This window comes from Sinohyriopsis cumingii, chromosome 4, assembly GCF_028554795.1.
Source record: "Sinohyriopsis cumingii isolate HCF-2022 chromosome 4, ASM2855479v2, whole genome shotgun sequence".
NCBI classification, from domain to species: Eukaryota; Metazoa; Mollusca; class Bivalvia; order Unionida; family Unionidae; genus Sinohyriopsis; species Sinohyriopsis cumingii.
The window spans coordinates 26260475-26277339 of record NC_142964.1 but is presented as its reverse complement, the minus strand read 5'-3'; positions in this window follow the sequence as shown (position 1 = coordinate 26277339).

Here is a 16865-nt window from a genome sequence, read left to right as displayed (position 1 = left end):
GCGTTATGATAAATAATTTCAATTGAAGCCCCTTTCGACTTATACTTTGATTCTTATAAAATCTCTACGGTTATCGTTCTTACCATTATCAGGAAATTTAATTTCTTTCCTAGCTCAGCGACGTTTTTGACATATGCTCCAATATCTTTAACTATTTCTCCCCACTCTATTATTTTAAGTCTTTTATCCTTTTAACCATTTAGACGTATCGAGTTTGTGAAATATTACTTTACTCGTTCGGCTTCAGTTTATTTTTGAAAATTTAATCGGTTCTAGATTATTAGCGCTGGGTTTATCATTTACCGGATAAATTCCATAAATAAACCCGGTTACAGAATACGTTCTTTCATAATACAGCTTGTCAATACCAGTCAACATTCCTGATTTGAAATTTTTACTTAAAACAGCAATTTTTTCATTATGAAGGACATGGTCACGTTTGTCACTGATAATCCAAGTAGTATTGTTTGTTTCTGCTGATACAATAAACTTTACTCAGAAAAATATTTTTGATTGTCGAGATGAATAATAATCGTTGACGCTCGTTTGTCGTTCATTGCACCATCGACGACTTTGTTGACACTATCGGTGTTGCGTATGATTTTGAACGTCGACCACACTGGAGATGCAACATCTCGGCATCATGAATAGTATTAATCAAACTTTTATTCGTCGGATCAACCAGAGCGCTCGCATCGGTAAGTCGGGGGATATTCTGTCAAGACTAAATTTATTTTTAGAAGGCTTAATTTTAATGATAGATAGTATCTCATTCATATTATAATTAAGTCAAGTATATATATATATATATATATATATATATATATATATATATATATATATATATATATATATATATATATATATATATATATATATATATATACAATGATTCAAACAAAGAACAAATGCAGGTGGCTTATGATAGCTTCTGTAATTCCCTGTGACAAATCTTGTGTAAACGAATTCTGCGGATATCAATTAGAAAGTATACGGAGAGGGAATTTAGGACCTAAGCCGTGTTTGAAATGTTATGTTGGATTTAGAGGAAACACGCAGTTGTATGTGCAATGTTGCGGTAAAAAATACAGAGAGCTCAAAAGATATCATGATAAAAAATTAACAACAACAATAATGACAAAGTTTAAAGAAACGGTGAAGACTATCTGACAAGATTTTCAAAATAATAATTTAAACAAATAGTCATTTAAGCAAATGATATTATTATATACAAATGGAACAAAATGAATTTATGAAACATCCTATCATTAAGAATTACGAGGCATCTCCTGATGGTATCATCAGACACTGTCGACTAAAAAGACTTTTAGTCGGTTATGTTAATAATTTTGGTTATCTAAGATTTACGGGTGGTAATAAAACATATTTCTGTCATAGATTTATTTTTTGAATGTTTCAACGGATTAATTGAAGACGGTTTTGCGATTGATCATATTGATTCAAATCCAAAATATAATATTTTGTGTCATTTGCAAGCTGTCACACAAAGACAAACTTTCAGATTTGGAAATACATTCTGTAATGATATTCGAGGCAAAGAAGTTATATCTACAAATGTAAAGACACGTGAAAAAATAGAATTTCAATCGACATATGCAGCTGCTAAATATTTCCATGTTCGCAGGTCTTGAATAAATTATGTCGCAAAAAAATATAGAAATCTGCTTTTCTCTAAGAAATATAAACAAATGATAATTTTTCAATATTGTTGAGAGAAGGTAACTCTGTCGATTTCCGGTAGAGTAATTAATTAGTGTTGTTACTAATATTATATTACTATTGATTTTATTTATTTTTTGTGTTATTATGCTCATTGTTTTAATAATTGTTGTTAGAACAGTTATTTTATCAATCTAAGGCTTCCACTGTTGACGGGAAACTATCCAAATTACTGTATAATATTTTGGATAGTTTCCACAGTCGCAAAAATATATTAGGTATTTTTGTGTTTCTAAATAATGAAGATACAATAGTTATTTCGTCATTCCGAGGCTTCTTTGGTGGTGAAAACATACAATGATTCATATAATAATAAAAATTTTGCATAGTTTCACCAGTCATAAAATATGCGAGGTATTTCTGTGTTTATAAATAATTAAGATACAACAGTCAATTTTTAAATCTGAAGCTTCCGCTGTTGAAGAGAGATAACTCTGTCAGGATAAAGTTCTCTCCGGTAGAGTAATTCAGTAGTTATGTTGCTTGTTACTACGTAATATTTATACGACTAATTAATATTTTATTTTTTGTGTATCATCGCAACTAATTTTATATAATAATTTAACCATCTGTGTGATAATTAAAACGACCTAATTCAAGAAAATATTTCGTTTACCATTATCCACTTTGGATGTACTTCCAGACTGAGAGAGACACAATGAGTCTGACCGTCATTTATAGTAAAATAAGCCTGCGCATGTTTTCTAGAAAATACGTTGGAAATTCCGTTTTTCTAAAGAACCTGCGTGAGTGAATGTTTGGGAATACCATGCGAGTGAATTATTCTGGAAACTCGGGCATTATGCGTGAATGAATGTTCTGGAAGATCGCGTAAATAAATTATTCTGGAAACTCGGTCATTCTAAAGCATCTGAGTGAGTAAATGTTCTGGAAGATCACGTGAGTGAATTAGTCTGGAAAGTCAGTCATTCTGCGTTTGCCTATTTTACTATAAAAGGCGGCCAGACTGGAAGTGGATAAAGATAAGTGCAATATTTATTTAGTAATTTAGAGGTTGTGTTTGCGTTATATTACACAATTGTATTATATTGTCTTGGTTAAGGAATATATATATATATATATATATATATATATATATATATATATATATATAACTATGAAAACATTAAGGACATTATTTCTGCAATAAAAAATACAAAAACTTAAATAAAGGCGGCACAGAAATTCAACTTGATCCACAAGAAATTATTTGTGATTTTGAATCACTGCAAACGCGTAAATTTGAAGACAGATAAATACTACCAGGAAAGTAAAGATTTGTAAATATCATACAACAAGCTAAGTTCCAATCTTTGGCTACTTTAACAGATACGGTAGTTAAAAAATTCGTATCTCTCTCAAGCGTGAGCGAAAAAATTAGATCAAAACTAGCTCACGAGTACAAAACGAAGAAAATTATTAAAACGCGCGTGAGACAATTAAGAAAGGTTATGTCAGATCGTGAAAATGAAAACAGCGACAAAGTTTTTAGTTAAAGTAGTGACGAAAGTGAAAATAGAAAAGAGGATTTCGAAAGAATTGACAACGTCACTGATGAAGACGAAAGTTACGGCAGTGTCGTGGTTAATTATCCTCTGACGTTTATTCTACTTGAGACATAATTTTAAAAATTACGTTATATTTATTTGTTATTTGCTTTGACTTTGTTAAGGATCATTATGTAAAAAAAATTCTTCTGCTTTTGATGAGATTTTCATTACTTTAGTAGCATTTACCCCATCAATTTGATGAAATTGTTATATAATCTGAAAAATAATGGGTAATATACTCATCCATTTGTTGAAATTGTTTGATATTCTGATTTAATTTGAGTAATATACCCATTAATTGATGAAATTGTTTGTTAATCTGATTTAATTTGGTAATATACCCATCAATTTAATGAAATCAAATCTTTTTATTCAGATTCAGACAATAATTTGTAAGCTGATCCAATTCAATACAAGAATGTGCATAATTCATAATCTGATCTCTATCACACGTAATCATAATACGTTTTCGCTGCAGTACATTGAATTGTTCATGCCTCAACAAAAAAATTTTATTGCTGTATTTGTCAATCATTATATTAACACTAAATTGTTCTGCATTGACTGGGGGATGTGTCATTATTTTTTTGATGGCGTGAAAAAGTACCTCTTTCTCGTGTATGTAAACTCTCACATGTTGCTACTATATGATACCTCTTGATTAAATAATTAATTGTAAAACACTCTACATGATCATAAAACGTGAAGATCTTACATATAAATTTATATTCAAATTTTCATTTCTTAAGTCAGTTTCCGGATTGGTTGTTATGTTTGAAAGGTATTCTTGACAATAAATTATTATGACATCGTCGATAAACCAGATTAATAGGCTCTTGTGCGATTAAATATCCTGGTGGTACTTTCGGTGTAAATGTATACAAAGTATATCCTTGCTGAGTATTGTTTCATTTTTCAAGATCCATTTGATAGGTACTATCAATCGTTGAAGTCATATTTACAATTCCTGGTGAAATATGTCTGCCGCCACCGTACAGATCATTGTTATGTCTGAGAATATCTGCAGGTGGGGTTATTTTTTTTCCATGACTCAAGTATTTTAGGAAAGTTTTCGTTGATAATATCGTTAAGTCTTCTTTTTAGTTCATCGGTTTCAAGTCATGGTAATATAAAATTTGGTAAATCTGCTTTAGTTATTTCATAATGATCAGTAAATAGCTGTAATGTATAATATAGTTATAATATATTTTTATCACTTATATACTCAATAAGAGCCTGATTAGCATAATCAAGGTCTGATGCAATTTGATTTAAATGTTTTTTTTTTGTTTCAATGATTTTCTTTTTCGGATCGTCATTAGGATATTCCAGAATATAATTTTTAAATAACTCGTCTAATTGCGCAGATATAATCATAGATTCATCTTTAATTGTTCTAGTTATTGATTTGAAATTTTCTTTATAAACAGTAACTATTCTGGTTTTTATGCCAAAACTATGCAGAGTAGGAGGGGTATGAAAATCAGGATTCCATGGCCACGCATCTCGATATTCTTGAATTGTTATAAATTTCTTTTCGTTAATAGAGAAATTATCTCGTTGAGGTTCCCGCAGTCCATTATACTCTGGCGTTATTGTAGGCCAACCTAAAACAGATCTAATTGATGATTGATAAATATCTACAACGCAATATGGAGAATATATTTCAGTTGCGGATGATAAAGTTGGTTCATGAAATGTTATAGCCATTTTGGATTCTCTTCCGGTTCGGGAGTACCATCATCTTTATTTTTATTTGCAGATACAAGCGAATTATTTGCTGGTAATCCACCGAATGATTTTGTTCTAATATTTGGCCAGCTATGATATATTCGTAATTGTGCTAGCGCTATTTCTTTTGCTGGAATTGCAGTGGAATATTAACAATAAATTCAGGATTAGTTGAGCTTACTGATACCATTGTTGTTTTTGTTGGATCTGTGTTCTTTAGAATTTGTTGAAGTAATTCGTTCGGATTTGACATTATTTAAATCCCTATTTTCCAAATCAGGTGTGGATTATATCACAGTCATTGCTTCTTTGTAGATTTTAATTATCTCCGTGAACTCAAAATCTGATATTTTTCCACCACTAATATTTGTTAATGATAACGAGGATAATTTGGAGTATGCTAACGTAGCTGTATATGATTTTATTATATAATCATATAATCATGCAATTTTGTGTTTGTGTTTGTGCACATGCATTTCTTTTGTATTGATATTAAGAATACCGGCAGTTGTTGTCACAGCTGAACCACAAATTGTTACAACTGCTGGTGCCATCACTACCGATGGTGTTATTCTTAATAAATTATACGCCGGTTCCAGCAATAACAGCAGAAGCTGAATAAACAATTATGTCAACGACAACTACACGTCTGCGATATTTGTTTACTTCTACTGTATATTCGTCAACGATATTTTTAGTTTTGTTTGCCATTCATGTGCTTGATTGTATCTAAAACGCTGAATGTTGATCGGAATACTCATTATATTTTAATTAGGTGGGAATTTACTACTAATTCAAGACACCAATAATAAATCAAGCCGAGTTGTTTTTTCTTCGGGTTCCATAGTAATAATTTCCTCGTCACTAACATAGATCCAGGAGATCCACTTGACAGAGTCAGCGGATGACGCCGTGAAATTGTGATAGATATTGTAAATGTTTTAACTTCGAGTATGAAATTCTGAATATATCGGTAACCTCAGCGCGATGTTTAATGGTTTTATTGAGTGGTGACCATAATGCTTCGTCAGATGCTACTGTATATACCACGTTCATAATCTGCTTGTGGGGAATTTTAATCAGATTAATTTTTTTAACGATATCAGGAATTCCACTTATAACATCTTCTAGTCTTCTTCTAATATCATCGATATTACTCTGCACTATCGTAATTAACTCTGAAAATGATTTAGGATTCTAGATAACACCGATAGTTTATTAATCGTTTCATTGTCTGACATCTATTTTAATATCGTTGAGTTTTGTGTTAATTTCAACGAGTTTTACGTCAGTAGTCAACGGACTTCCAAAGAATTTCTCTGCGATTTCATTAATTTTTCTAAACTTTCTACGAATATTTGTAAACATATTTACATGAACGTCATACTCAGCTTGCAACGTGGTTAATTTAGTATCTACTGTATTATAGTTATTGCCTACATATATTTTTGTTGTTGCGGCATCTTCATCAAATGTCGGATCTCTTAAAACAACTTTTATTTCCATTCATGCTGAGTTCACCTGTTATTATATCACCGGTTGATCGCAAACGATTAGCACAACGTTTTGCAATTTCATTACTAATAGTTACGATCAATATACTTGAGTCCTCGATTTTTCCGTCATTGGTAAATACTGGAATATTATCCGTAGTAGCACTGAAAACTCTACAAATTATATCATTCCATTTGATATTACTCGTCTTTAAAACAACGTATTTATCCTTAAAAAATAACTTCATCTCGGTCAACCAGAGAGGTTCATAATATCGGCAAGTTAATCTTTAGTCGCATAATTTGACAAATCAATATTATCTTTTTTTTTCTTCTTGTCTTTGATAGAAGATCTTCCATAAATATCAGCCACTATACCTTAAGATCTATTGAAAACGACTGACGGTCACTTGCATACTCGTGCATGACTTTATCAGGTGGTAATGTTGATGAAGATATAGCATTTAATACATTAATTACTTCACGACCACATATTGGCGGATCAGTTAGTGTTTGTGTTGGCAATGATGAATACCAAAAATGGAATATTCTTGCCGTATTTTAAAAACTCTACAGGTGGAGGAAGCCCATTTGAATCAAAATAAATTGAACGGCGTGGATCAAATGCATATGCAACCCAATGAGTACCAGGACCTGAAGTATTATCAAGATTAATCATTCCTGATTCGGTATTGTTTGTTGTTTTGGTAATCGATCACGCATAAAAACACATCTGAAATTTTTATATTTAGTTTTAGCAGCATTAAATAAATCAAAATCTGGCATAGAACGGATTAACGATTTGTTTCTGGAAGTTTCAAACCTTTTCCATATCGATAGGGGGTTCCTGGAAATCGTAGACCCCTTCCCCTTTTTTACTCTCCCTCCTGTTATTTTTTCAGTTGGCTTTTTACCATGATATCCATCAGCACCACTTAAAACACCAAGTGCAGCTGGTTTTGCAGTGGTTGGAGATTCTGCGGCTATTAACGCCGGTAAAGCTGCAAAAAGTGGAAATATACCACCTGTTATAATTGTCTTTAACCGCACCAGCAGAAAGATTGAGTTTAACGAATGTGTTTGATTGTTATTGACATGTCTGAGTTGACTTTCTGACAATGGTATTTTATTTTGACCACATGTGATCTAATCCTTTTTTAGTGATATTTTTATTCCGTAATTATTTGCTGAACTTTATTGAAGCTTTTTAATCTGACCAGGGGTCAGACTGACACTAACATAATGGTATGACATTTATAAATATCGTGAGTGATTTAATGACATATTTTCTACTGGAGCATCAATAACTCTCATTTATCCACCAACACCTTCAGGTAATATTGTTTTGTCGCTGAGTATAACAGCAATTGCTATATAATTAACACCAGCGCCTAAATTTACACGAGTTCGAAAATGCATATCAACAACAGATTGTCTAGATAAATCAAAATCTTCCAGTGGAAAGTAATAGATTGGATACAAAGTTCTAAAATCTAACTGTGATATTTGTGAACCAGTATTTATATTTTGATCATGTCCCATAAATGTCATTAAACGATGATATGCACGTGCTATATGATGTTGCTCAAAATTCAACAATATATCCTCAGCTGGTTCTTGATGTCCATTTATCCTTAAGGAAACTTCATTAACTTTAAGGTCGTCAAATATCATATGACTATGTGTTTGTGAATTTAATCGAACAATATCTTGGCGCAGAAACTCCTTGTTGTGATGCAATATGCCATGTAAATACCCCAACAACATTACTTTGAACCTTGTTGTGATGCAATATGCCTTGTAACTACCCCAACAACATTAATTTGAACCTTCTTGTGATGACATATGTCTTGTAACTACCCCAACAACATATGCCTTGTAACTACCCCAACAACATTACTTTGAACCTTGTTGTGATGCAATATGCCATGTAAATACCCCAACAACATTACTTTGAACCTTGTTGTGATGCAATATGCCATGTAAATACCCCAACAACATTACTTTGAACGCTATCTGTGGTTACTGTCAACCATGATAACAATGATTTACCACCTGAATCCATAAAAGAAAGTAATCTTAGTTCTTCAGCAATTGAAGGAGTCATTACTGGCATCCACAGTGAATGTTTTGTCAATATTTTTACTTTACTAGCATCGCCGATAGGGCGCCAAAGTGCATCATCATCATTAGCTTTTCTTACAAGTACAACTGTATGTTTCGTTCCAAATATAACGTTTCATACATTTCTACAAAATCCAAAGTTATGAGACAGTGGAATTGCACATTAAAATCTTCTAAGATCACCTTTTAACATTGATCTACGTGCAGCAAATTCTAAGTTGCATTGGTTGATACACTTGCTGGTGTAATATTATCTCCCGCAGCGTTTCTTACATAAACTTAAACTTACTTAATGTATATAAGATGATCAGTGTTATCTTTGACGAACATCATTGATGGTCCAGCTGATCTTGTATAATCATCTGAATATCTAGCTAAATTTAGTATCGTTGTAGCAACATCAGCGTCTTTAAGAATAGTTTTAATATTTATTCCATCGATCATGTATGTAGCGCTATCAAACAACGCCATACTATCATTATTAACAAAACAAATGTTAAACACAGTAACATATAACATATCATCTGTTTTTTTAAAAATAATTTCTCCATCTACGAATAATAAACGATTCAGCAGGTAAGAAATATATGTTTGTATCTTGAACTTGTAATTCGATTCGACCACGCTGATTTGGTACACGTGCATCGTTAGAATAATACTGATAATCACAAATAGATTCATCTTTGAGGACTGGTGCGCCCATATCGAACGCTGTGACGGATATAACCTTAAACATCTTATTATAACTATCTTCGTCTAATACGAAAACCACTTCCTGAAATAAAACTTGTATTTACCGGAGTCAACTTGTAGGAACAACTTAATTAACAGTCAATTCTGCTAGCTTTTATTTGCAGCTTGATTTATTATTTTACTGATTTACAGATCGAGCTAATCGTTCTTTAATTGCTGAAAAAGCATTGCTAGCAACATTACCAACAGCACGAATACCTTTATCACGAACAGCATCAATAGCCTTCATACCTAATTGTTTTGCAATCGGTATTACTTTTGGAGCCATCTTTCTGAATAAACCCATAGCAACATCACCAAGTCCCTCTCCGTAAATTGCTTTGTAATTTGGCAATCGTGAATTTACTACCCTAACTACTACAGTCCCCCGTTGAGCAGTGTGTATAATCATTTTTAAATTACATGCTGATTAATTAATTATTTCAGTCGCTGTAATACTCATCAGCAATTTCATTAAGAGAATGATAAATGTTACGATCCATAACACCGCCTGTAAATAATCTTCGACAAATATCAGATATTTCATTAGTAATTTCTGGAGAATTATTTCCTGCGCGTTTTCCTCCGATCAGTATTTCTAATCGGTCAACATCGGCAAGAACACTGTCAGGACAAGTTCCTATACCACTTCCTCCTGGCGTGGTCGAGTAAAAACCACTTCCTGTGGCGTGGTCGAGTAAAAACTACTTCCTGTGGCGCTAGGAGGTGTGTAATCGCCATAATCCTTTTTCCGTTTTTCTGGAGGATTATAAAGTCTTGCTTGTGCTTCTGGTTTATCTCGGCTCCTTTTTGCTTTCTCTCCTCGTTCCTCTCCTTGTCTTTTAAAATCTTCTACATCACGTTTAAAATTAATAAAACTCTGGTCATAATCACTGGGAATGTTATTACCATATACAGAATATAAATCCTTAACCAAATCTCTTGTACCTTCTACATAATTATCATTATGTTCCGTATTTATAAAGTCTGTTAATTTTGATTTAGCAACAGTACTTACTAATTTTCCAATTTGCAATTTTCTTAATACCTTTAGATGAAAATCTATTCCTAATTTCAGTTAGTTCTGGATCTTGTTCTTCTTCTTGCTCAGACGGTTGTGGTTGCTGTTGTTGAAATTGTAACTCCGAATTAAACTTATTTATGTCGTCAATGTATTTATTATATACTTCATCATTACTTCTAACCTGGGGTTTGTTATAATACACACGCTTTAACCACTGAAAATAACTATCGTTATTTATTTTAACTTAGATTTTAAAATTTCAGACTTTTGAAAACGACTATCAAATGCAAAACGAGAAAAATCTTCCTCTTCAACGTCTTTAAGTTCTTCAATACCACATTCTTTAAAATTTGTTTTTACGTCGGCTATTTCATTACGAACTTTGCCAATACCTTCAAGTATTTCTTCCTCCATGGGGGTCGGGGAGAGGTTGAGCAGCAGCTATTTCATTTGGAAGATCTCTTTAAATCTTTTTTGTTAGTTTAGTTCTTCTTGCTATCTTTCCAGTTTGCTCAGCAGTTTGTTTTACTTCTGGAATGTGAGCCTCGGTAGCTTCTGCAGTTCTTTCAGTGACATTTGTAATAGATTTAAATAACTTTTCTGCACCTTCTGTGAATTGAACTTGTGATTCTTGACTTTCTTGAAGTTTTTGTCTAAAAGAATCACGAACAGGCAAAAACTTATTGATTGCTTCTAATCATTCTCTAGCTAATCTAGCTGTATAGGATTCCGTAGCTGGCGCCATTATTGATATAATAATGATTTAATTATAGCAGCAAAGAGGGTGCGACCTCAATGAAACGTCCGGTGGGCAAACGAAAACACACATACAAATTTAGAAAAACACTAACGACAACGATAAAGTAACAAAAACAACTATTCCAATCAGAGAAACTCTCGTTAAAGTTAGAGGCTTTGGTTTGGCGTTAGTGACCATATTTTTTTCGTTTTCGTAGGAAGCTTTATTTTTTAAAAATTACGTTTCAGCAAAAAGGTCTGTTCACCCTCTCTGCTGCTGGGGCCATTTTGGTCACTATTTATGCTTTAGTCTTGTTATGGGTAGGGAGTAGGGATATTCATTACTGGATTTCATCCCAGTGTCAGCCCTCCTAGGTAGAAATCACTTCCTACTTAGCCATGGTTGGAAAGCGGATGTGGGTGTATTGAGCTTTAAACTAGTTCCGCAATGTTTAAGATTGTACATCCAAGGCTCGATTCCCAGCCTGCATCGGCTCGTGAATAAGATTGGGTATTTATCCAGGATTTGTCCTGTAAGAAACAAGGATTGGGGAGCCATGCATCCAGGATTTATTACCCGTCCCACTATTAGAAATAGTTAGGTATCATATCTCCAGTTAGTCTTAAGTTCTTTAAAAAAAAAAAAAAACAAGGCCAGATTCACTGTTGCTTGCTTCTGCCTCAAGTTACGCGTTAGTTCAGCGATAGTTCAGGCTTGATTCGATTATATTTCCACCGAGAATGGTGATTGGGAATTTACAATCAAGGATTTAATCCCTGCTGCACCATTAGTTCTGATTTAAACTTTTAGTAACTTGTGTGAATATTGTGTCAAAAATATTAGGGAAATGGAGAAAATGTGAAGAATTTAGTTAGGGGTGGTGTACCTTATGGGAAAAATTAGAGGAGGTTTGAATTTGTTGATGTACCGTAAGGACCTAAAGAAATTTAACATTGGCGTTTCGATCACTACATGGAGACTATGGAAATTTATCTGACAGGCTACTATTGAACCCTTTGGAATTTGAACATGGTATTGTATCAGATTTAATACATATTTATTTCAATTTAATTGTTTGTCAGTTTTTTTTAAAAATTATTTTTTATTACAATGTAAATTTATTCACTAGAGATGATACATTTTTTAGAAAATAGTTTTACCTTGACCGTTATTTTATAAACACCAGGTGTCAAACTAAATCCTGACCTTGTTTCAGAATTTGTAGCAACCTTCGTAAACAGGTTTTTTTAATTTTAAAATGATTGGTAGTTTCCAAGGTCATGATGGGACATTGTTTTTAAGATATAAACAATATTTGTTTTCTTAGAGTAAAAATGATTGGTTTTCGTCAGGGTCACACTGGGTAAACATGATCTGTAACAAGTATTTGCTTCTACAAACTACCAGAAGATGATCACGCGACCCTTGTTTATTTTTTAGAAAGCCCATATAACCCATGTTTTGGAGAATTAATCTCAGTAGAAGTAGGGCCGTTAAAGTGTTCGTTGTATTTTGTGTTGTTTGGAGTTATTTCAAATTATTTGGTTTGGAATTATTTCAAATTACGTGGATTCAAAAGGATTAATTCTGTTATTTTTCTTGAAAATACGTGTGCTCATGTAATATTGTGGAACAAGAACAGTTTTTTCATAAATATTTGTTCAGCTATCAGAAACCGGAGTGATAATTCTTACTTCTACAAGGAACTGTAGATTTCAACACTACAGATTGCAGCATACGGCATCGTTTTCCATCTTGGATTCTTCGTCGAGATTCGAACGTGAAATCAGTAGAACATTTAGTTATTAGGACTACTAAAATTTTATTCTCGGATTATTTCTGATTATTTTTGGATTATTTTCGGATGATTCTATAAAGTCGTAAGTTCATAATTTGTCATTTTTACAGAATGTTTCCAGGGAAATAAAGTATTGTATTTTTAAAGCTTGTTGTTTTCACTCTTTCTTTTTGTACTGTTTATGTTTATTAGAACTGGGGAAAACTAAATTCCGTGCTATGATTCTGTGTTTGGAGTGGACTTTTAGAACTTCCAAAGTTCTATGGAAATTCCGATTCTATTTGTATAGAGCGATCATGAGATTGGAGAGATAACCTTATTATATAAATACAACAGCGGAAAGTTTGTTTACTTTGCCAGAAACCAAAAGTAATATATTCAGTGTGATTTTTTTTTATTGCAATTGTTGTTGTTGTTGTTGTTGTTGTTGTGTGTGTGTGTGTGTGTGTGTGTGTGAGAGAGAGAGAGAGAGAGAGAGAGAGAGAGAGAGAACCACTACAGATTTTGTTGGAGGCAATATCGTGCATGACATCATTTTCTCTTTTGCTTTTTCATAAACTTCTTGCGTCGACAGTCTTGAGTTATTTTTGCAAGTTACTTTTAGTTTCCCTGCTGTAATCTTACAAATGTGCTACTATGTAATCATTAGGTTGTGAAAGTAATTCAAAATTATTTAAAAAATAAATGTCTCATTGGCAGAGAACTTGATTGCCCAAAATACAATTTGTTTCAATTTTTAGTTGTATATATCGAAACACAAAGTCGTGAAAACATATAGAAATGCAATTTAAGAATGGAACACACAGCTAGACAGGCATGTATACACCTAATTACAGAAAATAACCACACCGAATTCCCCTAATAATTTGTCGTCTGTTCAGCTTTATTGCTGAGGAGTTCCACAAATGTGCATTTGCATATTTTTGTCAAAACATTTTCAGAATATGTCATAATTAAAGTTATTTCCAATTTGGAATAAAGTTGCATTTTTTAAAATTTAATCAAACATCCAAACGATACATTGTTTCTACTTTTTATTAAATGATTACTCTATGGTTTAATCTATGTAACAGAAAAGAGGTTTACTAAAATTCAAGAAATATTTTTTTTCCTTGAAATACAAGGTGAACATTTAAAAAGAACTAACAGTATTGCGAATTAAATCCCTAATAGACCGAAAAGATCTATCACAAGTCCAAACGTAAAGAGTATTCCGAATTAATTCCAGTGGTGTTCCGAATGAATTCCAATCTTAAAAGCGCTGATATACCGATAGCTTAGAATAGTTTTATTTGCTAACAATCTTGATATATCACAATGATATAATCCAGAATGTCTTTGAATATACTCATAATAATACCAAACAAGTAATTTAGTCCTTCAGTATCAATGAGCACTTTGTAATTAACATGAATAATTTAAATAAATCCTATCAAATTGTAACGGAACACAATTAAAAGATTGATTGCACTCCTGATGTTAAGATATAAATAAATTATTCTGATGTAAACAACTTTAATACAAAATCCTAAGACACAATAAGAGGACCAGGATGAGATTAATGAGTTCATTTCAAGAATATTCTACGTTGAAAACAGGGTGAGGTCTTTTACTTAAATTTTAGTAAAGAACATGGCAAACATCAAATGAACCAGGAATTTCCAAGGGGAAAGCAATGTACTGAACTCTGATCCGTGTTCACGTATAAATAATATTTATCTTAAAATGTAATCTACGATCATAGACAAAAATTAGGTATGTAATATGTTGTTTGTAAAACGGCCATTAAAATCGATAATCATGAACAAAATCCAAACACAAAATATAGATTACATAATAGTCGTCCAAAATAACAATGTGGAAGAAATCGAGCGTTCTATCTTCGCGACGTCTTGTTTGGGGGACGTACCAACGTAATATGCAAGGTGTATGATGTTGACGAATCTAAAGGAGGAAAAGAAAAAAACACCAACAAAACATCAAATATACTAAAGTGTTTGTTGCACCCTTGGATACATAAATATTCTTGATTCCTGATAGGTCATCTCGATATTCTAATGGAACATTCGAGCCAAGCAGGGAATAGAATTTGTAATACTCTTTTTAATCTCAACTCCCTAGTCTGAATATCCTCCTAAAAGGGTTACCCATTATACCTTGCTGAAAATGGCAGCAATCGTATTGCATGCCGATGCTTTATAAGGCAGATTTAGTACTTCTCTTATAAATACAACCTTTTACCATGTTTTTGTAGCACATGCAACTGTCCGTACCAAACACCAGCTGATTTCGTTTCTAATTCGTGTGCGTATGCGTGTGTGTGTGTGTGTGTGTCTTACTGTTACGATCCATAGGCTTAAACTACGTAACAAGAAAGAGCGATAACAAACAATATTTGCATAATTTAAAACATTAACTTATTTTCCTAAAATAAGTAGTGAAAGAATCAAAACCAACCCATCCCACAGTTATTAATGAATTTCTAAACATCCCTAAACGTTCTATCAATTCCAATAGTTCCAAGTAATCCGAATATGTTCCAAAGGTATTCCAAATGATGACTGTAACGTCCAGATGTACTAACACTTTATAGGAATCACTGTTTGAATCTAAATGTCCTTTAAATGAGTTCACGGTAAATCCAGGTTAGCTACAAATCCAAGCGTCCTTAAAATAAGTATTATAGCTCTGCGATTCCAACGAATGACTATATTAAATAAATGAATCCATCCCCTCACTATTTCTTCCACCAGTAGGAACATCAAGAATAATTAATTCCGCATTATAAACCAATATACTGTTAACTAACACACAATAGCTAGAATGAAATACAAAACCTTTGAATAATTTTTATATTTCGAAATATTGATTGAAATGTAAAAAAATCGGCTGTTCCTGTTCTAGCCAATCAAGAGCTTGATCAGTCTGACCTTTATACCAGTGCTAATGTCCATGTTAGATCACGTGATGTTTACTTGAACTGTTTTAATATATCGACCTCAGGAATTTTCTGAATGAAATCGTAATACGCACAATACATGACTCCTCTATAAAACTGCAAACTACGATATTGCAATATTAGTATTAAAACTATAATTAACTAAATGACCCTTATGGACATCATTGTTATAAAAAATATAAATAATGCAGATGTGCATAACACTGACTCCGAGTGAAATGTGAAGAGAGGCCGTAGTTAGATTTGCCACGTTATCACACTAAGTCAGAATTTGGCGTTGAGCTAAAGATTTATTGTAAGGTCCCATTTTCTGTTTCTGTTTTTCGAAAACGGAAAAAAAACTAGTTTTGCTTCACACATGGAGTGCCTGTGACTGTGAAGAAAAGAATGATTCCAATCACGTAAAAAGAAATGATACGTACTATTCTGTATTGCAATAGTTAAGACTTTTCACGTTATTTTGAACTAGATTATTTTTTATGTTTTGTGCGATTGACATACAGAAAATAATATTTTCTATATGCGTGTATAAACGGCAAAACAATGAAGTGTTTTCTCTTGTTAAGAACAATTTTAATCTGTTTAACTCTACCTCACGATGGGCGACAACGGCAATTATCACTACCACTACAACAACTTGGACGTGGAAAGGATGTAAGGCATGTACAGGTGATGTTGTGAAGCCGAAACTGTACTGCAAAACGCAACGGCTATTTCCACCTGGATCGCTTTTAAAAGAGATACTACTTAAACGCTTGCCAAATCAAAGGAAATAAACTCCCTCCGTTGTAAGACGTGTGTCGTTTTGTTCATGCTAAAAAGGAATAAAAAAAGATGATACATTTAAGTATTTTTAATATCCTCTGGTGAATAAGAATGAAAATCAAATATTAAAACACATCACAAAAGTCCATTCCTCTCCTATGCTGTCTTTCTTTCCAGAATTTCTTCACTAGTATGGGTTCTTCTTCTGCT